The sequence below is a fragment of the Pan troglodytes genome, chromosome 7 (genome assembly GCF_028858775.2).
Source record: "Pan troglodytes isolate AG18354 chromosome 7, NHGRI_mPanTro3-v2.0_pri, whole genome shotgun sequence".
NCBI lineage: Eukaryota > Metazoa > Chordata > Mammalia > Primates > Hominidae > Pan > Pan troglodytes.
This window is the reverse complement of record NC_072405.2, coordinates 69,242,000-69,266,306: the sequence shown is the minus strand read 5'-3', so window position 1 is coordinate 69,266,306 and position 24,307 is coordinate 69,242,000. Positions and strand designations below refer to the sequence as shown.

General features: G+C 45.2%; 1 protein-coding gene across 8 annotated transcripts in view; it reads right to left on the bottom strand.

Moving 5' to 3' along the window:
- The window catches only part of CHD7 (chromodomain helicase DNA binding protein 7), a 191,267-nt gene extending 187,978 nt beyond the window's left edge, over positions 1 to 3,289 (bottom strand). For 7 of the 8 annotated variants that reach the window (XM_063817126.1, XM_063817130.1, XM_016959510.4 and 4 more), the window contains exon 1: positions 2,936 to 3,289. The gene's annotated coding sequence lies outside the window, so the exon portion shown is untranslated. Of the gene's footprint in view, positions 1 to 2,226; positions 2,364 to 2,935 lie in introns of those variants that run through there. The other variant, XM_063817127.1, reaches the window with a different exon arrangement.
- Between the last annotated feature and the right edge of the window lie 21,018 nt (positions 3,290 to 24,307).

Here is a 24,307-nt window from a genome sequence, read left to right as displayed (position 1 = left end):
CCTGTATTGTGCCTTCCATGTTAAGACATATAAAAGAAAGTAACTTTAAAAAAAAACTAATTTAAAAATAAGGCCATTGATTAAATGAATATAATAATTTAAAATTCATATACCAGTCTTTTAAAATTATAATTTATTTCTTATCTGAAAACTCATTTCAATCGCGAAAGCATGGACCCAGGATACAATTCATCATGGTTCAATTTAGTGACTCGAACAGGAGAAAAAATTAGAAAATATAAAGAGAAAAAAACCCACAGTGCTAGAAAACAATCCCAATTCTTGAGTACCAGGATGAGGAAATTCACCTGTTACAAGCCTGACAAAAATCCATTATGTCCTTTTATCAGCAGATTACCAAAAAAGAGAATGCCATATTTCCACTATTGGGCAAAATAAGAAAATTTAGCTTCTAAAATTTGCTGCTCAAGCCTTTACCCATTTCCAAATTATTTTACTATAACTTTTTTCTACAAGACAGATTTTTCAGGGAAAATAAACTTTTCCTGAGCAAACTGGAAGACATAAAATGTCTCCTACTTATCACCTAGAAAGGCAAACCAAGTCCTACTCCATGCCCCAAGCATCTAGCTTTCAGCCTCTTTATTATCATTGTCAATGAATGGGCCTCAGTCAAATGAAAGCTGCCATTTTAGGGTAAAGACTGGAGGGCTTCTGTTGTGCAACAGCAAGACAAAAACACTGCGCGACAGATGTACTCTGGGGGCTGGGAGAAGGATTCAACTTCGTAAAATCACTGCTCAAGTTATTTCTGAAATAGGAATTACCTTGTACTTAGACATTACTGCAATCTAAATATAATTATAACTGGGATAAATCAGGTACCCATGCTGCTAAGGTCACAGTCACTAAGATATTTTTTGTCATCGTCAGACAAGATCAGTGAAGAAATAAAGACACGTATTTTGTTTCCTCTTCGATTACTACGTATACTGAGTACTCTCTCCCTTACCGAGAGAGAACTGGGGTGAAATAACACTCAACCCCTTAGAAAGGTATCGCCCACTGCAAAGACGGCTTAAATTAAAATTTTTAGAAAATAAAAAATCAGGGCCTCACAAAATCCTTTAAAAATAAATTAAGACATGTAATGTATTCCAGAAATTAAGCCCCCAAAAGGGACACTTTTTAAGATAAGTTATTTAAATCGATTGCTAGATAATATACAATGGGAAACTAAAAAGTATACTTAGCAAGTGGAGCGCTGGATAGTGTATCTAATTCTAGCAATTCAAAAGGAAACTCTCTCCATGTGGGTTGCTACTTTTCTTTTGTCCATTGTCTGTTCAGAAGAGGGGGAAAAAAACTAGTTTAAACCAAGGCGTGAGCAGTCTCTAAAAGTGACCTCCAGGAAAAGAGTCCGACCCATAGCAGGAGCACTCTCCGCGCCGCTCGCTTCACGGGGGCGCTCACAAAGCGGGCGGCCGGCCGGGAGTTTGGGGTGCGCTCCCACGGCTCCGGGCTCCTCGAGGCAGAGCCATCCGGAGAAAGGCGGCTCGGTAATGATGGCTGCTCGGGGCCGGCGGCTCCTTCCCCAGAGCCTCCCGACCAGCGCCCCCACCCCCGCCCGGGATCCGCCGCCGCCCCCGCCCCCCCCCGCGACCTCGACAGCCCCGCGCCGCCGCGCCCGCCCCGCACCGCAGCCCAGCCGGTGCCCGCGCCCCCGCCCGAGCCCCGCGCCCCCAGCGAGCCCAATCCCCGGTGCGAACCAAACAAACAACGCGTCCCCCACCGCCCTCCTTTCCTCTCCCCGCTGACCGCTTGGCCTCCAGCCACCTCGGCCGTTCACGCTCCAAGCCGCGGCTCTCTGCGAGGGCAGAGCGCACCCGGGTCACCTCGGGGGCCACCTGGTGACCACCCCCCACCGGCGCTGACCCCCGGCGGGTTGGGGGGCGGGGGAGCCGAGTTGCGTTGGAAGGTTAAAGTCGCTATTATGCAGCTGCCGCCGCCGGCGGCCCGGCCAGCTCGACAAGGTGGGGTCCCCTCCTCGCCGCGCCTCCCGGCGCTCGCCCCGGCCCCGCTCCCTTTCTTCTCCTCCTAGCGCACTTAGGAGCCGCCGGGGAGCCCCAGGAGCCCCCAACTCCGGGCTCGCAACTCCGCGCCCGCGACCGGCACTGGCTGAGCTCGGGACGCCTCCCGCGCCGCGTGTTCGCGCTGCCCCCGCCCCACGCGGCGCCCCGCGCACTTTCCCCGCCGCCGACCCACCTCGCTCGGTGGCGGTCCCCGCGCGGGCTGGCGCCGCCGCGCCGGGAGGAACGCACTTTGTTCGCGCCGGTGCGGCCGCAGCTCCCGGCGAGCGCGGCGTGGTCGGTCCGGAGCGGGGGGCGGGGGCGGGAGGCGGGGGTCGCCGCCGTCCCCGAGCCGCCGCCGCCGCTGCTCAGCCGCCCCGCGCCCGCGCGCCCATCGCCCGCTCGCACTTGAGTTGGAGCCCAACTTTTCCTCCTTCCTTTTTCTCTCGAATAGAGCCGGCAACTCGTGCTCGGCGCCGGCGGGAGGAAACGCGCTCGCGCTCCCCCGCGCGCAGACACGCTCCCTCCTGTCCCCCGTACCCCCCCCCCACGCCGGCAGCACAACAAAAAGCCATTTACATGCGAGGAAGTGACCCTCGGCCGCACCGCGCGCCCCCGCCGCCGCCGGCCCCGCGGACGCAGGCAAAAGTTGGGGCGCCGGGCGGCGCTCGGGGCGCGGGTTCGGGCCCCGCGGGCGGCGACGCCGGCGACACTGCGCGGGCGGCGCTGCGCTCCTGCGCTGGCCCCGGCCCCCTCCCGCCCTCGCCCCTCGCCCCTCGCCCCGCACACGCCCAACTCCTCGCTCCCAACTCCTAGCGCGGCCCCGGCCCCGGCCCGGAGCGATTTCCTGCCACCGCCGCCGCCGCCGCCCCTCCCGGGGGCGCCGGGCGAACTCTCGCGCTCACCGGGTCGGTCGGGCTCCTCCGCTGCCTAGTGCCGAGGGGAAAACAAAACGCAGAGCGGGCTCCGGAGTTGGCTCGGCAGCTGCGGCCAGGGGGCTGAATCCACGGGCACGGAGTTGGCCGGGGGCGAACGGGTCTCTGGTGAGTTTCAGGGTCTCCGGGTCCCCGGGCCGCCTCCTACGCGGCGCTCCTTTGTGTAATTTCACTCGATTCAAGTTTAATCCGATAGTTCCCGAGCACGAGCGCGTCCGCACCACCACGACTCAACCCCCGCGCCGCCGCTGCCGCCGCCGCCGCCGCCGCCGCCGCCGCGGCCCCAACACGCCAGCGCCTGCGCGCGTCCGGCACGCCGCGCGCACCCGAAGCCGCGGGGCCGCGCGCGCCCGCCGCCGGCTCCCTCCGGGCCGCGCCGCGCCCGCGCTCGCGCCCGCGCGCCGCCACCTGACGTCAGGCGCGCCTGGCATAATTTATGCAAGAATTCGGCCGGGGTGGCGGAGGCCGAGGGAGAGGCCGAGAGAAAAGGGGCGGCGCGGAGCTGCTGGGCCGCGGGCCGCAAGGGCGGGCCGGGCGCCACTTCCCGTCCCCTGGCGGGCGCCGGCGCTTCAGGCGGGTCTCCCCGCCGGCCGGTGCGCTGCTGCCGCGGAGTCTTCCTTGCCCGGCTGCACGGAGCGCTCGGCCGCGGCGCCCGGGCGCGGACTGGAGGGGCTGCTGCCACGTCTCCCGCGCGGCACCTTCCCGGAGCCGGGTGCGCCGCCCCGGGGCAGGAAGCGGGGCTCCGCGAGGTCTGCGACCCTCCTGGCCGCCGCGAAGGGTTTCCGACGCTGCGCGGCCGGCGGCGGCCGGGGGTGACTGGCAGTCTCTGCAGTAATTATCCTTCAACTTGAAATTATTTTCCCGCATGAAATTATTCGGAAGGGACATGTTCCATTCCAGATGGGTTCGTGCCTGCTTCTCCACATCGCTTTTCCCACCTCTTCGTGGATAGGACACCGGATCCACTACTTAATCAAAAAGTTTAACTAGATGGCATTGATTTTGTCGAATTTGTTACCATACCAAAAAAGAGAGAGAAGGCAGAGAGCTCAATGATTATGAAACAAAGAAATAGGATGTATGCCCATTATTAAACGTGTCGGTACTAGAATGTTTTACTCATTCTTTGGCCAAAATGGCACTTGTATCTGATTGCATAGTCTTAAAAATCCGAGCCTCTTATTCCATTTCTCTTCCCGGTACAAAATGAATGTTAAACCTGAAGAAAAAAAACTTTTTTTTACTAATTTTTATTTTAGGAAATAGATCTACAAACATGGATTAAGCCTCTTCTATCTGCAAAATACGGAGCAATTATAATGTGTTTAAACCATCAATTGTAAACTTTAAGATAATTTTATTAGGTTAAAGATTGCACTTATTTTAAAATCAGGAAAGGAACTCATATCAACCAAAGATTGCCCTATGGCAGGTACAGACTGACTGGTTATTACTGGACTCCAAAATAAACTGAGAAAATAGCAAAACTATGTAAAATGTACTAATCTCACTCACTGATGGTTACACTACCTGTAGTGCTAAGCCTGTAATCACAATATTGTTATTTGGACAAAAGATTAATCAAAACTATCTCATTAAGTAACTACTGCAACTATTCAATAAGTTTGATTATCCTAGACTTAATCACTAAGACATTGATTTTCTGATTTTAGTAATAATTCTATAAATATATCACATTATATTGTGGTTTGTTAAATGCACTGCTTTTAGCTTGCTTTCATCATGTATTTGAGTTTTGTTCTAAAAGAAATAAATGTTTTAATGTTTAAGGAGCTTACAGATTATCAAAAAGAACATAGAAGACAGTACAGAAAGAATTCTGGCATTTAAAAAGTTGAAACCACTAAAATCAACTTCCATCTGTTTTAAACCCGGTATCACAAACCAAGAATCACAACTCTGAGGTTAGGCTACTGTTTCCATTAAGTTTATATTTCCCAATGAAAGTATATGAAAGGTGCTTTAGGGGTGTGTGGGGCGGGGGGGGGGTCAAAAACAGGACACAATGTCTAGAAAAAAATCGCTAGTACCTGACTATATTAGAATACATTTTTAAAATAATGTGCCATAAAAAATTATGTCTTATCTTTTACAGTGTGCCACAGCTCGATATCAGATGTGCATCTATTTCAAGGCAATTCACAGGAGAAACAAAATGACATCTACATATAGTGAAATTACAATATTGCAATTAACTTGTTATCAACAAATATGACTATGAGGAGATTCCCTGTGCTCTTGTACATTTAACTCGAAAGCTAGGAAACTTCCTTTTGATATATACCAGTACCCAATGTAAAAACAGTCCTACAGAATATAAGTCCTCTGACTTATAGTCTCCTTATCCTGATCACTGCCCTGAGCCATCATGAAGAAGTCTCTAAGCTTTTAGATGTTGTGGTGGTATGGAACGTAAGGGGCCTTAAAAAGTAGAGGCCCTCAGGGACAAACTCCTAGGCAGATCTGGCCTACCTGAGTCATAGCTCTCACCACACCACCACCATCCCCCCACACTCCCCTTTAGCCTGAAATGTTTTTTCTCCATTTGCTTCACTATTGAAGTTTTCCCAATGAGAGTAATTTGAATTCACAAGCTTTCTCTTTAAGTATGCAAATACCTTAGGGTGAGATAAGGGGCTACTGGTCTTTCACAGATGAGTGTAAATTGGTTCAATGGGTTGCTTTCCTCCCAACAGCTAGCCAGACTAACAAATTTAGAGACTTAGCCATTCATTCAACTTCGAGTGCCTAAGAGTTTCCAGGATTGGTTCTAGGTACTGGAGATATAGTAGTGAACAAAACAGACAAAACGTCCTGCCCTCATGGAGTTTACAATCTAGTGGATTGGTAGTTTTGATCTGGTGATAAGAGAGAATGTTAATTTTGGAGTCTGAGCCCTGGAGGAATAGGACAGACCTGAGTTCCGTGTAGCCAGAGGACAGTGGAAAGGTACTAAGGACCTGGGAAGGAGGGCATTGAAGAATGGAGGGGGCCAAGCAGAAAGCAGTTGAGAAAAACACCAAAGAAAATATGACCCACTACAAAAAGGTTGTCTAGGCCCTAGGTCATGAATAGATACAGTCTATTTGAAGAGCTCAGACTTAATGCTGAATTCCACAGACAAATAAATATCTCTGGAAAAATAGCCCAGAATGTATCAACCTATAATACCTGTGGTGAGGGAGATAATGTGCACATCTAAAATAACTGAAAAAACACTCTAACTCTCAAACACTTAAAAATCAAGTCCTATCTGTATTAAATGTTTCCAACTTTAAAATATTATGTGAATTACACTAATTCCAGTGTTGAGGGCATCCTTCAGTATATTTTTGGAACTCATCTTTTGAAATTGTGTTCAGAACCAATTTGCAAGTACTGGAAAATAACTCTCTTTAGCACCACATATTTTTTCCCCCACTAAAAACTGTTATTTTTCTTCATTCACCAAATTTACATCCAAATGACTTTGGCTAGCTCCAAACAATATATTTTGCCTCTAAATAATGAAGGTTTACTGCCATTGAAGATACATAAATAATTAAAATATAAATATATAGAGGGGTATAAATGCTGAAGAAAGCAGCAAAAAGAAAAGTCTAAAAAACTTTTTCTGCTTCACTGGGATAATGGCATAATCCTCCTCTGTAATTTTTTCTTTTTTTTTTTTTTTTTTTTTGAGACGGAGTCTCACTCTGTCACCCAGGCTGGAGGGGGCAGCGGTGAAGTCTCGGCTCACTGCAAGTTCCACCTCCCCGGTTCACACCATTCTTCTGCCTCAGCCTCCCGAGTAGCTGGGACTACAGGCACCTGCCACCACGCCCGGCTAATTTTTTTTTTTTTTTGTATTTTTAATAGAGACAGGGTTTCACCGCATTAGACAGGATGGTCTCGATCTCCTGACCTCATGATCCGCCCATCTCGGCCTCCCAAAGTGCTGGGATTACAGGCGTGAGCCACCGCGCCCGGCCTGTAATTTTTTCATAAAAGAAAGCTGGCCAGGCACGGTGGCTCATGCCTGTAATCCCAGCACTTTGGGAGCTGAACTGGGTGGATCACCTGAGGTCAGGAGTTTGAGACCAGCCTGGCCAACATGGTGAAAACCCATCTCACTAAAAACACAAAGAAATTAACCGAGTGTGGTGGCAGTTGCCTGTAATCCGAGCTACTCGGGAGACTGAGGCAGGAGAGTCACTTGAACCGGGAGGTAGAGGTTGCAGTGAGCCAAGATCACACCATTGCACTCCAGCCTGGGCAACAAAAGTGAAACTCTGTCTCAAAAAGTAGTAATAATAAATAAAAATAAATAAGAAAGAAACCAGTTGGCTATGTAAGTGCTGCTGTATTTGTTAGAAAATTGGTCACTTGCCTTTTCATTAAAAAGTTCTATTATGAGGCCAGACACAGTGGCTCGCACCTGTAATCCCAGCACTTTGGGAGGCCAAGGCAGAAGCGTCGCTTGAGCTCAGGAGTTTGAGACCAGCCTGGGCAACATAGTGAGAACTTGCCTCTATAAAAAGTAAAAATAAAAATTAGCCAGGTGTGGTGGCCCATTCCAGGTGTAGTCCCAGCTACCTGGGAGGCTAAGACAGGAGGATCACTTGAGCCCAGGAGGTTGAGACTGCAGTGAGTCAAGATCACACTACTGCACTCCAGCCTGGGTGACAGAGCAAGACCCCATCTTAAAAAAAAAAAAAATTCTATCATTTCGTATAGTCTAAAATTATAGTTGCCTATGTGATGTTGCCTTTTTCCTTATTAGTTGTACTGCTTTAAAGTTACTATTTATTTCCTCTTATGCTAATTGAAGAGTACCTGGCTTTGGTTCCTCTGCAAAAAAAGAAAAAAAAATTCTTTGTTAGATTTATGCTCCCGCATTTTCCACATAGAGAGTATATGAGTATGAATTGATTCCATTATTTTTCAAAATATTTTCATATACTATACTTATAGTACCTTCTGGACTATTTCATTTATTGGGTGTGTATGTTGTAAAACTTTGTAGTAATCAGCCCATAGTATAGTATCTTTTAATTAAGCAGATAGTATATTGGTTGAAAAACCATTAGCTCCAATTCCCATTTTATCTCTATTAGCCCAGAACACTGCTAGGAGCTTTTGCTGGCAATGGTCAAGGTTGGTAAGGTCAACATATCAGATGAAAAGAAAACCACTATGGGCTAGAATTAGGCCATTGTTGGCTCCTAAAGACAACATGTTCAGCTGAGTTTGAGCCATTCTTTCAGCAAACATTTGTTGAATGCTTACAGTGTGCCAGACTCTAAAATAGCACTGGAGACATGGTAAGGTCCTGTCCTCAAGGAGCTCATGCTGTGTGGCAGCATAAAGTAATAAGTGAGGCTGGGCATGGTGGTAGCATGTGCCTGTAGTCCCAGCTACTGGAAGGCTGAGATGGGAGGACCTGCACTCCTGAGTGCAGGAGTTTGAGGCCAGCCTGTGAGTCTCTAAAAAATAATAATAATACTCATTTTTACAAGATTCCAGGTTCATCTCCTGCATCAGAAAAAAAAAAAAAAGCAGGGAGTGATTTTTGCTACCTGGGATATCAGGGAAGGCTTCCTAGAAGATGAGAGCCTTGCACTGTGTCTTGAGTAGGCACAGTAATTCATCAGAATAGGGAGATTCATCAGAACAAGCAGGGGAGGAGGGATTCCCAAGAAGACAACAGTGGTTTCATAGCCCAGTGAGTCCAGGCCACTGCAAGTGGATCTATTAGGAGTGGAACATGGAGGTTGAGCCAGTCTTCCTCCACAGTGTTCTCTGATCCTCCCAGGATGGGTTGGCTGTTCTTCCTTTGTTCTCCCAAGGATGCCCGTCTCCATCAATACACACTTATGTTGAACTATAATTAATTCTTGTTCTGTCTTATCATTGGTCTGTAAGCTTCTGGGGAACAATGACTGTGCCTTGTCTTTTAGTACCCCCAGGTCCCATAGAGCCTTCCATGTAGAAAGAACTCAATAAATGTTTACACATTTGTTTAAGTGGCAGGGGTAAGGAGGTAGTAGATTAGACTAGATAAGTAGAAAGGTCCAAGGAGAGCTCTAGACTTCTCCCCAAAGGTTATGGACAGCCATTGGAGAGTCTTCATGTGAGAGAGTAACAAGTCAGATCTGTACTTCGAAATATCTCTTTGGTAGGGTGAAGAATGTGGAAAACCAGACTGGAAGCAGGGAGAAAAGTGAGGAAGACCTCCTAAGACAAGAAAAGGGAAGACATAAAAGCTACCGCCTATTTCTTTGCACTGTCTAGACTCAAGATTGTTACTAAGTGCTTGTCATGTGGGGTGACTTCTGATGGGGGAAGAGAAAACAGAAGCAAAGGCCCACTCTGCCCTGTGGTAGAGGACGGCAGTGCTCTGTCTAGAAGGAGCAGTGATAGGGAGCTCTGGGGGCAACAGTTCTAAAGTGGCGCTGCCTCCCACCTGGACTGTGCCCCTTTGGCTCTTCTCTCTTCAGTTACCAGCTCCAATATTCCATGACTTGCTGTTACCCACCTTAATCTAAGTAATATTGGGCCACTCATTGTCTCCATTTCTAGTCTAATAAGTGGACGTTTGTAGTGCTAACTTAACTAATTATAAAATAATTTTACAAAGCATTTAAACTGAAAAAGTATAGCGTATGATTCACCAATGGTTATTGGCACTTGCTGTGCATTGTACACTGTGCTGGGTGCTGTAAACACAATAATGAAGCAAACCCCACCCTGGAGGGGGCTCTGTGCATCTATTGGGGGGAGGGCAGGCATTTAAGCATGTCTTTACAACTAAAATGTGTGTAATTGTGGTATTATTGGGTACAGTGGTAGCTCAGAAGATGGGATGACTAAGTCTGAGCAGGAGAGGCTTCAACAGAGGAGATGACATTTAAACTGAGCCGAGCCTGGCTGGACTCTGCAGATGGCAGAGTGTGGGGAGGCCCACCAGGCAGGAAAGCCGGCAGAGACATGCATGGGACAGATGGGACAGCACCAGGCTAGTGTCAGCACTGCAAGTAATTTGGCTCAGTTAGAGCACAGCACACACAGGGGGAAAAAGTGAGGATGGAAGGGCCAAGTGAGAAAGGGTTTTGTAGCATATGAAGAAATGTTTACCTTATCCTCTAGGTCATAAGGAGGCACAAAAAGATAGTGAGCAGGAAAACGATGGGGACAGAGAACCAAACCACAGGGTAGCCTGAGGGTGAGTAAACATCAGTGACAGGCCCAGCATGTGATGGGGTCCTGGACCAGGGCAGCATTTGAGGTGGGAGGGATCAAGGAATAGATGTGAGAGATGCTTAGGTGACATGTTTGGTAAGATTTGATGAATGACTGATGTTGGGAAGTGAATGAAAGGGAAGGGTGAAGATTCCCTTTTAGGTTTCCACCTGCCTTGCATCACTAACCAAGATAAGAAATGGAGGCGAGAGCAGCTTGTGGAAAAACACAGGGCTTTGGTGTAGGAATTCCTTTAGAGGTGGTTTGTGGATATTGAAATGGGGATGTCCGTTAAGTAAGAAACGGGAACTTAGAAGGTTGATCTGGCCTAGAGATATAGGGGTAAGAATTATGAGGTATGAACAGTACTTAAGTCCACTGAAATGGATGGGATTGCGTGGGAACACATGTGACAGGTGAGGAAATCAGGCTGATGACAGGGATCGTTTTTATTTATCTATTACTGTATATAGAACCACTCCAAAATTTAGCGGCTTAAAACAAATTATGATCCATCTGGTGGGTTACCTGGGGGTTGAACTCAATTGAAAAAGCTGGGGTAGTTGAGCCTTTCTCTCTCTCTACCTATCTCTATCTCTGTCTCTCTCCACTTGCTTTTTCATCTTGGTCATCCTGATGACGTGGCAGTCTGTCTTCCAATAAGGCAAGCCCCAGTACACAAGCACTTACCAGTCCTCTGCCTGCTTCGGGTTTGCTGATGTTCTACTGGCCAAAGCAATCCCATGGTCAAGCCCAAAATCAATGTGGAGTGGAATAGGAAACCCCTAGAGGTGAGATTCATTGGGGAACACTGCTTATTCATGTAAAACATATGCTGAAAGATGGGCAGAAAACCCAGTAAAAGAAGACATTAAAAGATAAGCCAATGAAGAAAAATTAACAGAGATCAGTCTGAAAGGAAAAATGAGACCTCGAGGTAAAAGTGTTTCTAGAAGGGAAGGAGCAATTCTGTCAAAGGTCACAGAGAGATCAAGTAGGAAACGAATGAAAAGCCTCCATTGGATTTGGTTATTGTTAACCTTTTCAGTTTCAAGTGTTGAGAGTAGAAGGTAGATTGCAAAGGGGTGAGAAGTTAGTGGGAGTTGAGGACATATAGACAGCTCTTTTATTAGAAGCTTGGTTATAAAATGAAGAGACCTGGGGTAGTATCTAGAAAGAACTTACATTAAAGAGAGGCTAGTAGTTTTTTGTTTTTGTTTTGTTGCTGTTTTAATATCAAAGTGATAGACATTCTTCTAGACTAAAATACAGGAGCCAGGGGTAGGAAGGAAACAACTACATAGGAGAGTAAGGTTTTGGGGGCAGGGAGAGGAGATCAAGTTCAGGGTTGATGGGAGCAGTTATACCTGTTTTTCTGAAATCAAAGATTGGTTAAAATGGCAGTAAGTTTGTAGGTTGGAGTGCAGAGAGGTGGAAGAATGCTTAGCAAATTCATTTATAATATCTTCTATTTTTCTTACCAATTCAGTGGTTAATCGCCTGCTAAGATTGTGATGTTCACAGGTGGTCAAGAGACCCTAGGAGAGTGTTCGAGTCTTGCAGTAGCCACTACAGGGAAGAAAGAAGCTATAGGAAGAAAGTAAAAAGACTCTTCTTGAGTCCTGAGCTGAGATTGTAATGGCAACAAGTTGTTATGCAACTTTCTTAGGTGTGGTTCACCCCTTGGGGGGAGGAGTATACACAGTGAATTACCAGATTCACCCAGGGAGTCATTCCCTTCTTCAGAGAGAGACCCAGAGGGATGGTTGGCCACATAGCCAATGCCAGGGTAGAGTCTCCAGGGACCAGGCAAGATCAGCTTGAATTGTTACTTGGAGCTATGAAGCTGCCATTATCATGGTCCTTTGTTAAAATATAGAACATGAGTTGTATATGAATATACATAAGATAGGTAGGGATTCCTGGTCATCTCAAATCCTTTTTTTGGAAATAAATGTGTTAGCAACAACAAATAACTAAGCATGTCTCCTCTTTCTTCTATTCCATTAAGTCCCCGGATGGCTGGTGTTAATCAGGCCAACAACTGTTTTTGCTCTGATGATCTCGGTAGTGCCAATATCATATAGTGGGACATTAATATTATCACTGCAAGTTTTTGGATAATTGTAGACCAACCTATGCCAAACTTAAAGTTGTACTTTAATACGTAAAGTGAGAATAGGTCATAATTTAAAGTTGCCTAATATCCTGTCTTGTATGTCAGACCTCAGAATACTCCTCATTTAACTGGTTAAATATTTTCCAATAACTTTTCCTCACACATGGTACTCCAGTCCTCTTTCTCTTCTTCCCCCTTGGTCAAAATATGCATGGTAGATAGAATATTGAACTTGGTCTTTGCAGATCATGTACGTACAACTCTCATTTTACAGGAGAGGAATGTGAGGCTCAGAGAGGTTGCCCAAGGTCACCCTGCTGTGAAAGACAAGGATGGGATCCAAACCCAGATCTTCTAACCCCCTGATCAATGCTTTTCCCCAAATGGAAATCTAATAACTGCCAGAAGACGGCTTGCCTTTCTGGTGATCCACTTTGAGCTGAGCTCCTTTACTTCCAATTGTTTATACTTTCCTCTGTTGTAAAAGGGGAAAAGTCACATGTGATGGGCAAGTCTGCACTGTGATTCCCACAAGATGTTACCATACACTGCAACTCTAGATAAGACTGACTTGAGAATTATGCATCCAACTGTGATTAATTCCTTCTCTTGGGTAGAAACACTGACTTTTCTCTGGCTAACTGCTCCACACTGAAATACAGCAGTCATGGGTACCCACATGCTCAACACATTTCTCAGATTTGTAAGAAGTTAGTTCAGCCAACACCTAGCACAGAGTCTGACACACAGGTGACACTGCACAAATACCAGTAAATGTGGCATGAAGGCCTTGGGATGACTGGATACAGAAAGGCAAACATCATTTTAAAAAATATTCTCTGTACTTGACTCTGAAAGCAGAAACATTCTTAATTTTATCTTAATTTGTATTTTAACATAGTTAACTTCCTCCAAAGTAATTACTTTTTAACATGTTTATAATGTGTTTACATGATTGAGCTGCTATACTGAGGCTTTTCATCTAGAAACCTAGCAAGAATTCTTACTAGGCCATTTTCCAAACTCCCCTCTGGAGACTCTCCAGGTATGCCATGCATGCTGCTGCCCTCAGTTCATATGCTAGAGCCCCATGAGGTCAAAAAGACAGAAGCTGACCTGGCTGCAGAACTGCAAACCCTCCACCCTTTTTAGCCCGTTCCTTTTCCCACAGCTGCTGTTGTGGGGCCCTCAAAAGCCATTGCCCTTGGGCCACCTATAAGTCACCTGGGCCTAAAGTCGATTAAGTACTGCTTCACATGTTTCCCTGACAGCCTATTCGTTTATTACCTCTCTCAGGAAAAGAAAATGTAATATTGTGAGGCCCTACTCACAGAGGGTAAAACAGTGGATTCAGAGATGGCAAAAATCAAGGCAGTAGAATAAAAATGACTGAATTTTGATAAATAATACCATATTCTAATTGTATATTTCCTCCCTCATGCCTTTTTTTTGTGGTAAAATATACATAACATAAAGTATATTACGTTTCAACCATTTTTAAGTGTGCACATCAGTGGCGTTAAGTACATTCATATCATTGTGCTACCATCGCTACCGCCCATCTCCAGAACCTTTTCATCTTCCCCAACAGACACTGTGTACCCATGAAAAATAACTCAATTTCCCCACTTCCCAGCCATTGGCAGCCACCATTCTATTTCTTGTCTCTATGAATTTGCCCACTTTAGGTACCTTATATCAACGGAATCACACAGTATGTGACCTTTTGTCCTTAGCTTATTCACTTATCATAATGTTTTGAATGTTCATCCATGTTGTGGCATGTGTCAGAATGTCCTTGTTTATTAAGGCTGAGTAATAGTCTGTTGGGTGTATATGGTACATTTTGTTTATCCATTCATATGTCCGCAGACACTGGCCTGCCTCCACCTTTTAGCTATTGTGAGGAATGCTGCTATGAACACAGGTGTAGCCTCGTGCCTTTTTAAGACTGGGACCTGTCCAAGTGAGATCCTGCTACTTTGGGTTTTTGTTTGTTTGTTTGTTTGTTTGTTTGTTTGAGACAGAGTTTCATTCTTGTCGCCCAGGATGGAGTGCAATGGCACCATCTCCAGCTCACCACAACCTCCGCCTCCCAGGTTCAAGCAATTCTCCTGCCTCAGCCTCCCAAGTAGCTGGGATTACAGGCGTGTGCCACCACACCCAGCTAATTTTGTATTTTTAGTAGAGATGGGGTTTCTCCACATCAGGTCTCAAACTCCCAGACTCAGGTGATCTGCCCACCTTGGCCTTCCAAAGTGCTGGGATTACAGGCGTAAGCCATCACGCCTGGCCAAGATCCTGCTATTTTGTAACTCCTCCTTTCCCCATACCAGTTCATGCCAGATCCCCTCATCTCTTTGCCCACTCCCTGGTGAAGGTCTTTCCTCTTGGGAGGGAACTGAGGCTGGCTTTCTAGTAAGCTACTGTGCTATGTCCTTGGAGTGGCCCTCTTGGACCTGCAGATTCCCTGCTCTTGTCTTTGGGCATGGGATCTAAGGCTGGAGCCACTGCAGTGGCGTCAGGTCCCCTCAGCCTAGCCCTTGCTCTTCATGAGCTGAGGTGCTGAAACTTAGTATACCTCAGGGTCAAGCCTTTCCAAACAGTGCTGTAGATAATAACAAAGGCCCATAGAAAATATCAATGAAGGACACATGTGGTGATTGAATAATGCTATAAGACTTTCTCAAGTTATTTATTTTTTTGAGACAGAGTCCTGCTCTATCTCCCAGGCTAGAGTACAGTGGCACAGTCTTGGCCCACTGCAGCCTTTTCCTCCCAGGCTCAAGCATTCCTCCCACCTCAGCCTCCTGAGTAGCTGGAACTACAGGTGCATGCCACCATGTACAGCTAATTTTTAAAATTTTTTGTAGAGATGGAGTCTCACTATGTTGCCCAGGCTGGTCTCAACTTCTGGGCTCCAGCAATCCTCCACCCTTGGCCTTCCAAAATGCTGGGATTACAGGCGTGAGCCACTGCACCCAGCCTCTCAAGTTATTTCTAAATATTATTATAAAATATAATGACTTGTTACTTGACTATTCACTAATGAAAATTGACAAGTATTTATTTATTCAGTTTTTCCTATGTGGAAGGTACTGTACTGGATTCATGAAGGAATACACGAAACATACACATATTTTCTCCACTGCTCTCAGAAAAAGTACATTGAATCAGAGATACAAACCATGATGACATACCTAATCAAATAAACTATGGTTTATCTTTATGATAGGAACTATGCAGGCATTAGAAAGGATGAGGTAGATATTTATGTGCCGATGTGCTGTAATCTTCAAGCTATGCTATTACACAAAAAATGACAAAAATTCTAGGCTCAGAAGAGTGTATATGGTTTGATCATAACCATGGGGAAAAAAGAAAGGATTTACAAATGTACATACATATACACATATATTTGTACATATGTACATATAGGTGTATTTGTGTGTATATGTTTGCAAATGCATAGGCTATGTCTAAAATTATACACAAAGAACTAGCAATAGTGGTTGCCTCTAGGGTGAAGAATTGTGGATGCAAAAAGACTTTTTTCCTGGGCTCCTCTTTTGTATAGTTTAAATTTTCTGTGTGCACATATTACTTTCAAATTTAAACAAAGTTTATAAAACTAACGATAAAAGACTGTGTGGTAAGTGGCAAATGAATAGCATAAGACAACATGAGAGGCTCTCAGAGGAAGGAAGGCTTGCTATTGGCTAGGGCAGGCAGGCAGTTCACCGAGGAGGAGGGGGTCTTCAAATGAGCTCTACAGGATGGCTAGAATTTAAGGACAGGGAAGAGTTGTAGGAGAGCAGGGTGGGACACCAGTCCAATTAGAAGACACAAAATATGCAAACTTAGTCTTAGGTGAAAAATTGACCTTTGCCTGAGGCAAAGGAAAGTGGTGGTATTTTATTCATTTAATGTATACACCAGCTCATTCCCAAATACATATTAAGAAGCTTATAAAGTGGCTGGCGAGGTGACTCATGCCTGTAATCCAACATCTTTGGGAGACAGATGCGGGAGGATCATCTGAGGCCAGGAATTTGAGACTAGCTGGCTAACATAGTGAGACCTTATCTCTACAAAAAGAATCTTAAAACATTAGCTGTGTGTGGTGGTGGGTGCTGTAGTCATAGCTACTTGGGAAGCTGAGGCAGGAGTATCACCTGAGCTCAGGAGTTCAAGACTACAGTAAGCCATCATCACACCACTGCACTCCAGCCTGGGCAAGAGTGAGACCCTAAAAATAGGGAAAAAAAAGCTTATAAGATAACTTTTACTATGGACAGAAAGATGGTGTACCAGCTCTTTCGATACTAGTTCTTTCTGTCACCAAATTTTATAAATGTCTCATGGAAATTCACATACGGGACAGTACGTTGTGGCACTAGGCGGGATCAATGTGATCCAGGAGAATGCTCAAGAGTGTCTTGGCTGAAGGCCTTTCGGGATGCAGGTGTCCACTGGTCTACTTTAATAGAGTTCTTGGAAGAGTAGCTGAGAATTCTTTGTGTTGTTGTGTGTTTGTGTGTTGGGTTTGTAATGAGAGACAGAGAGCAGGTGATACGAGGGCAGAGCCTAGGTGGCTGGCATTCTGTATTGCGGGTCCACGGCAAGTCCCATGTTTTAAGAATCAAACAAACAGGTAGAAGTGTACACATCTTATTATGAAAGAATAATAAGAAAAGAAAGCAGCAACCAGCATTTTGCCAGGGTGACAGACAACTTTCCCTTCCCCTGGTGTCTCCCAAGACACATCCAGCATTATCCTCAGAGAGCTTTGCCTTATTCCAGCACTTGTGTCACTGTTGAGTCTCCAGTATTCAACGCTAAGAGAGAATGTCAGATATGACATTGACCTAAGCATGTTCAAGTCTGTCGATTTCCGCGGCTGTGGAATAAGTGTCTAATGTTAAGCAATATGAATTGTGTGGTAGGCTGGAAATGTAGATTAGGACTAGGCTATGTTGAACTACTCTCAGGAGTTTACACTTTATTTAACGGGTAATGGGTCACTATTGAAGGTTTGTGAATAAGGAAGCACAGAAAAAGATGCCGCTGATGCGATGGGTAATTTGTCAAGTGGCAGTATATGGGATGGAATTGAGGAAAAAGAGACCAGTGGGAGGTAAATGTAATACTTTTTAATTTAATTTAATTTTGTAGAGACAGGGTCTTGCTTTGTTGCCCACGCTGGTCTTGAACTCCTGAGCTCAAGTGATTCTTCCACCTCAGCCTCCCAAAGTGCTGAGATTACAGGCATAAGCCACAGCCAGTTGTAATACATTTAGAGCCTGTATTAGGGTAGTGGGTGGTAGAATCAAAGGGAGAGGGTTTGAATACTCTAGAAGGAGAACTGGCAGGTCTTTATGACTGAATGTGGGAGCTGAGGAAAAGGGCAAGATGACTGAGATCTGGACCCCAGGTGATTTAAAAGAACAATAGAAATGATAGCAGAAACAGAGAAGGTGTCAGGAGGGAAAGCTTGTATGGAGGGAAGATAAATTTGCTTTTACACATGTTAATTTTGAGAGATGGCAGAATATCCAAGTGAAATGATGTAGCAGTTAGCTGAAGGTAAAAGGATCAACCTGAATACCAACTAAGCAAATGTGATTTCTTATTTTTTTGTATAAATTTATGGGGTACAAGTGCAATTTTGTAACATGCATAGATTCCCTAGTGGTGAAATCAGGGTGTATCCATCACCTGAATAGCATACATTGTACCTATTAAGTGATTTCTCATCATCCACCCACCTCTCCCTTCTGAGTCTCCAGTGTCTATACCGAGTCTCCAGTGTCTATACTTCCACACTCTATGCCCATGTGTACACATTATTTAGCTGCCACTTATGAGTGAGAACATCCAATATTTATCTTTCTGTGTCTGACTTGGTAAATGGGATTTTTTTTTTCTAGACAGAGTCTTGTTCTGTCACCCAGGCTGGAGTGCAATGACATGATCTCGGCTCACTGCAACCTCTGCTTCCCAAGTTCAAGTGATTCTCCTGCCTCAGCCTCCCAAGTAGCTGGGATTACAGGCAAGCGCCACCATGCCCAGCTAATTTTTGTATTTTTGTAGAGATGGGGTTTCACTATGTTGGCCAGGCTGGTCTCAAACTACTGACTTCAGGTGATCCACCCACCTCCGCCTCCCAAAGTGCTGGGATTACAGACATGAGCCACCATGCCTGGCCAATTTTTGTATTTTTAATAGACGCGGTTTCACCTTGTTGGCCAGGCTAGTTTTGAACTCCAGACCTCAGGTGATTCACCTGTCTCGGCCTCCCAAAGTGCTGGGATTACAGGCATGAGCCACTGCTCCTGGCTGGTAAACAGGATTTCTAATGGCAGTACCTAGTATAACTCATGAAATCTTGCCAAAAAATGAACTTGAATCAGATCAAGCCTCTAAATCTGATTACCAATTCACTGGAAATTTGGGTGAGACAAACGTGTTAACAAAATGGGGATTCAATCAACAAAACCCAGAATGTGGGATATTACACAGGACTACTGATCCAACGTTTTCAACAAATAAATCTCAAGAAAAAAGTAAAAAAGAGGGAAAGAGAATCTAAAGATTAAAAGGCACTTAAAGAGCCACATCGACCAAGTGTGACTTATTGGCCTTATTTGAATCCTGATCTAATAAAACAGCTCTTAGAAAAAAAAAAAGTACTACACAATTGAGGAAATTTGATGTCACTGAATATTCACTGACATTAAGAAATTCTTTTTAATTTTTAGATATAATTTTGTTATTGTGGTTGGGGTTTTTTAATGAGTCCTTATATGTGTGAGATATACACTGAAATCTTTACAGATGAACTGATATGATTTCTGGCATTTGCCTTAAATAATCCAGTGGGATAGGCCAGGTGCGTTTGCTCATGCCTGTAGTCCCAGCACTTTAGGAGGCCAAGGCAGGTGGATCCCTTGAGCCCAGCAGTTTGAGACCGGTCTGGGCAACATGGCAAAACCCTGTCTCTACGAAAAATACAAAAATTAATCAGGTGTGGTGGCATGCAACTGTAGTCCCAGCTACTTGGGAGCCTGAGGTAAGAGAATGACTTGAGCCCCTCAACCTCCAGGTCAGGGCTGCGGTAAGCTGTGATCGCACCACTGCACTCTAGCCTGTGAAACGGAGCAAGACCCTGTCTCAAAAGTAAATAAATAAATAACCCAATGAGGGTGGGAGATGGGGACAGTTGGGTATAGAGGAAACAAGAGTGGCCAGAAATTGATGATTGTTGGACTTGGGTGATAGTACCTGGGGAGGGGGGTTGTCGTTATACAGTTCTTCCTATTTTTGTGTATGTTTAAATTTTTTCCATAGTGACAGGTTTTTAAAGTAAGTAAAGGAGAGAGTTCACCCCACGAAAGTCAACACTTCCCTGTGAAAGTGAATGTCTATAGACAGGTGAGCAGGTGTCCCAAACTGAGTCCTGGGAAAGTTTCATATTGAAAGTGTAATTAGGAAAAGAGGAACTACAGATTTCTAGAATAGTAACAATGCGCTCTGCTGGCAAAAAATCAGTGCTTTGGAATTCAGTAAGCCTGGGTTTGATTCCACCTCTCACTCTTACTAGATCTGTCATCTTACGCACATCACTTAACTTCTGTAAGCCACCAAGTCTCAGTTTCCTTATCTGTAAAAGTAGGGATAATAATTTCCTCTACCTCATAGAGTTATTTTGAAGGTTAAATGAAACATGTGTATACAGCACCTTATAGTCTGCCTGTCACAAAATAAGTGTTCATTAAATGTTTGCTATATTATTATTTTATTACTGAATACAATATCATAAAAGGCAAGGAAACACCATAATATGTAGTTTGACAGAAAGCAAAATTTAAAAAAATGTTTTGAGACAGGGTCATGCTCTGTCACCCAGGCTGGAGTGCAGTGGTGCAATGATGGCTCACTGCAGCCTCAACCTCCTGGGTTCAAGCAATCCTCCCACCTCAGTCTCATGAGTAACTGGGACTACAGGCGTGCGCCACCACACCTGGCTAATTTTTGTATTTTTGTAGTGATAGGGTCTCCCCATGTTGCCCAGGCTGGTCTCGAACTCCTGGGCTCAAGTGATCTGCCTGCCTCAGCCTCCCAAAGTGCTGGGATTACAGGCATGAGCCAGTGGGACAGCCACAAGATAAAATTTTGATGAATGGGCAATGGCAATGGTGCCATGTTACAATCAAGAAGTCTGATGCCTTTACCAGATTAGGTAAAATAGAGAATTAGATAATTCAAAGTTCACTGATGATATCATGGTGTTCATTTCATAGAGATGTGTCGAGTACAACTAGATGACAAAAAATTAAGCTAGGAGTGGTGGGAAGCCATGGGAGCAGAGGGTACTATGAATTTCCTTATTTGGTGATGAAAGCAGAGAAAGGAACAGAGCAGCAAAGACTCCTTTCAAAGTAAGGGAGCTCTTGCAAGTCTGCAGGAAGAAAGAAAGCAGCTTACAGAGCACAAGAAGATGCTGAGGCAGGAGCGGTGCACCCTCAGCCAAGGAAGAGGGAAGGAGGGCTGGTCCTGTGGTGAGGTTGGAGATTCAGAGAAGTCGGTTTACAACGGAATAGGTTTGGCGAATAAAAACAGCACAAAGCCAAGAGAGGAATCAGCATTTCCAAAGACACCGTGGAAGGAACTGCGAAGAAAGAAAAATAATGGAAACAGAAATGATCGGATGGGGAAGGGAGAAGCGCAGAGATGTTTGGGAATGGGCGAGAAGAGCGTTGAGATTTGGGCTAGCGGCTGAAGGTGGCGAGGGTGGAAGGGCTGGCTCTAAACCAGAGCTGACTCTATGGGGTGCAGGCCTGGCTCCCAAGCAGCGGCAGCCAGCACTCTGTCCTGCCGTGGAGATTGTTTGTGGCCTTTGAAGCCATCTTCTCTTGGGCGATTGGAGAAGGGCGTCAACTGACACCGGGTAATAAATGTGCGTTCACAGTGGCCCGTGGTGGAACAGAGCCCTCCAGCTGCCCGGGGTGGAACTGCAGGTGCCTGGTAGAGAGCAGAGCACACTCCCCAGAAAGTCCAGGGAAAAACACGGTAGAAAGCAAATCCAGCCAGTGAGGCTCAGGGGTCATGATCAAAAGTGTCAACATGTAAAATCCTTTATTTGTATATAATTACTGAGCCTTTCACTCTACTTATACCTTTATCTCCACTCCCTTTCAGCTTACATCTATGCCTCATCCCAAGAAGGTCACAGCGCTGGATTCTTATACTACCTAATAAGAGAAAAACCCCTGGAAATGTAGTGACTTGCTTGGAGTAAGAACTACTGAGTCTAAATGTCAGACTTTCCAACAAAGGAGATTAAGATTGGGTAGGAATACCTTTGAAATCTAGATTCATCTGGATTATGATGTCATATTTAGGTATTTTTAAATGTGGATACATATGGCCTAACCCTCTTCTTGTCCTCCAATATTCACTGCTCCTCTTCTCTCACACTAATAGAATTTTTAGCTGGAAACACAGCTTCCCAAAAGAAAGACTGTGTATCTCAGCTTCCCTTAAGAAAGACTGTGTATCTCAGCTTCCCTTGCAGCTAGGTGTGATTAAGTTGACCTGACAGGATATAAACAAAATATTGGTAGTAAGCTCCTGGGGAGCTTCCTAGAAAGACAGTCAGTGTGAGCCTTCTACCCTTTTTTATTCCTTCCTCTACCCTGCTGCCTGGAATTTTAGTCTAGTCCCCATCTTGGACCACAAAGACAGTGGCACAGCCTCAGGATGAGGAAGCAAAGCTGAAAGAGAATTGATCCTTAAGACTTGTAGTAAACACATATCAGACCTGCACTGTCTGCCCTTGAAGTTGTACAGGATTAGGATAAAACTTCCGTTTTTTTTTCTTTTTTTATAGAGACAGGGTCTCACTCTGTTGTCAGGCTGGAGTTCAGTGGTATGATGATAGCTCACTGCAGCCTCAAACTCCTGGGCTCAAGCAATCCTCCTGCTTCAGCCTCCTGATTATCTAGGATTACAGACGCACACCACCACTCCTGCTCATTTTTAAATGTTTATGTAGAGGTGGGGTTTCACTATGTTACCCAAGCTGGTCTGAAACTCCTGCCTCAAGTTATCCTCTCACCTCAGTCTCCCAGAGTACTGGGATTACAGGCATGAGCCACCGCACCCAACCTAAAATTTCTATTTTGTTTATGCTAATGTTATTTGGCAATTTTCTGTACTTGCAAACCTAATTCTCATTGATATACTAAGTATTAAAATAAACTAGTCAATGGGAAGAAAAAGATAATGCAAAAGGTAATGACTTGATATTTAAGAATCTCAATAATTAAGAGAAGCAGTATTCTAGGCAGTGGGATCTGTTGGAGCAGACACTTGGGACAGAGGGAGCATAGCACTTTTGTTCATGCAGAACAAAGCATGACAAAACAGTGCTCTCCTACACAGCATTAGTAGCCAATTAAAGTGTTGTGGAATGAAGCTTAGAGAGTGAAGTTTTAAAGGTTAGAAGAAGTCACCAATGGACTTGTAGAAAAGGACTGATAAACCTCACTTTGGGTTGCAGACAATAAAGCAATAGGCAGGGGTCCCAGTACACACAACTGGGTAACCCCCCAGCAGCATTCAGGAGCTCATGCAGAAGACAGGATAGATGAAGAGGGGAGGAGTACACAGTGAGGCATCAGGATGGGGCAGGTACTTGGGGAGAAGCTGAAAGAATGGGGCCCTCCATGAGGTTCAAGCGGGTGAAATAAAATCAGTCAGGCAGGAAGGATGGGAAGCTATGGTTATAGGCAGCACATGGATGTACTTCAGAAATAGAGCAGTTCCAGGTGATGTCCTCAATGAACATGGGAGACTGAGATTTGGGGATGGGACGGCAGCTTGAGGGTGGTGGGAGGAAGCCATAGCAGAGTTTTGCTAGGTGAGAGCTAGGGGACTATGGATACTAGGCCAGGTCCAGGAGTGTGTATTTGAGGGAGAATGGGGAGCATTGCCTGGAGAGGAGTCCTCCACTTGCCTGGAAAAGAGTACAGAGGGGGTCCTGTCTTTCAGGGAGAGACTGAGGCTGGGTCACAACTCAAACAGCTACACAGAAAAGTCAGGTGCAAAGCATTAGGCAAATCACTCAAAATATGTCTTCAGCCAGGGTTCCCACCATGGGCTTCCAGGTTTATTTGGTTTAATATATCTTTTTACTATGGTAAAATATACATAAGATTTATCCTTTTAAATTCTATAGTTCAGTGGCATTAATTATATTCCCACTGTTGTGCAACTATCACCACTATCCATTTCCAGAACTTATCCATCATTCCAAACTGAAACTTTGTACCCATTACACACTAACTCCCCACTCTCGCCTCTCCCCCACCCCCGGTAACCTTTTTTAAATTTATTTATTTATTTATTTATTTATTTATTTATTTATTTTGAGGAGTCTCGCTCTGTCGCCCAGGCTGGAGTGCAGTGGCACAATCTCGGCTCACTGCAAGCTCCGCCTCCCGGGTTCACGCCATTCTCCTACCTCAGCCTCCCAAGTAGCTGGGACTACAGGTACCCGCCATCACGCCCGCCTTTTTTTTTTTTTTTTTTTTTTTGTCTCTATTTTTAGTAGAGACAGAGTTTCACCGCGTTAGCCAGGATGGTCTCCATCTCCTGACCTTGTGATCCGCCCGCCTCGGCCTCCCAAAGTTCTGGGATTACAGGCGGGAGCCACCGCGCCTGGCACCCCTGGTAACCTTTATTCTACTTTCTGTTTCTATGAATTTTGCCTATTCTGAGTACCTCATATGAGTGAAGTCATACAATATTTGTATGACTTTTGCATCTGGCTTATTTCACTTAGCATAATATCCTCAAAGTTCATCTATCGTGTAGCATGTGTCAGAATTTCCTTCCTTTTAAGGCTGAATAATATTTTACTGTATGTCTATACCACATTTTGTTTATTCATTCACCCATCAATGGACGTTCAGGTT